We start from the raw sequence: 723 nt of genomic DNA, 5'->3' as shown, positions 1-723 counted from the left end.
ACACACACACACACACACACACACACACACACACACACACACACACACACACACACACACACACACACACACACACACACACACACACACACGTTATGATATGTCTGCACATGCGTCTGCGTGTGTGTGGTTTGATCTGGGTTCCTGCTGCAGTCCATTGTGTCTGGGCAGGAAACAGCTAATCCAGTCCCATCCAGGCAGCCGGGCTTCTGCTGCTCCTATAATCTGAGCGGCAGGAGCTCCGTGCTGCGAAACAGAACCAGGCCGTCCCTCCACCAGCGGGTCGGTTCTGTCCCGGCTCTCTGGGAACTAAAGAAGGTACGGTTTCAATTTAAAGTCAGAGGAGTTCGGCCTCCGAGTCCCTCAGGGGTCAGAGAGGTTAAATCCTGTCAACTCCTGCAGACCTGAAGACATTTATTACAGAGAGCGGAGACCGACCTCGCTGGACATGGTCCAGGAGTCCAGGTGTTACAGGGGTCCAGGTGTTCCAGATGGTCCAAATGAACCAGGTGCTCTAGGTGGTTCAAGTGTTCCAGGTGGTCCAGGTGCTACAGGAGGTCCTGGTGGTCTAGGTGGGTCCAAATGTTCCAGGTGTTACAGGGGTTCAATTGTTCCAGGTGTTTCTGGTGGTCCAGGTGTTCCAAGTGTTCCAAGTGTTTCAGGTGGTCCAATTGTTCCAGGTGTTCCAAGTGCTCCAGGTGTTCCAGGTGGGTCCAGGTGGTC

Source organism: Austrofundulus limnaeus, unplaced genomic scaffold (genome assembly GCF_001266775.1).
Source record: "Austrofundulus limnaeus strain Quisiro unplaced genomic scaffold, Austrofundulus_limnaeus-1.0 Scaffold353, whole genome shotgun sequence".
NCBI lineage: Eukaryota > Metazoa > Chordata > Actinopteri > Cyprinodontiformes > Rivulidae > Austrofundulus > Austrofundulus limnaeus.
The sequence above is the reverse complement of the archived record's forward strand: the minus strand, read 5'-3'. Positions refer to the sequence as shown.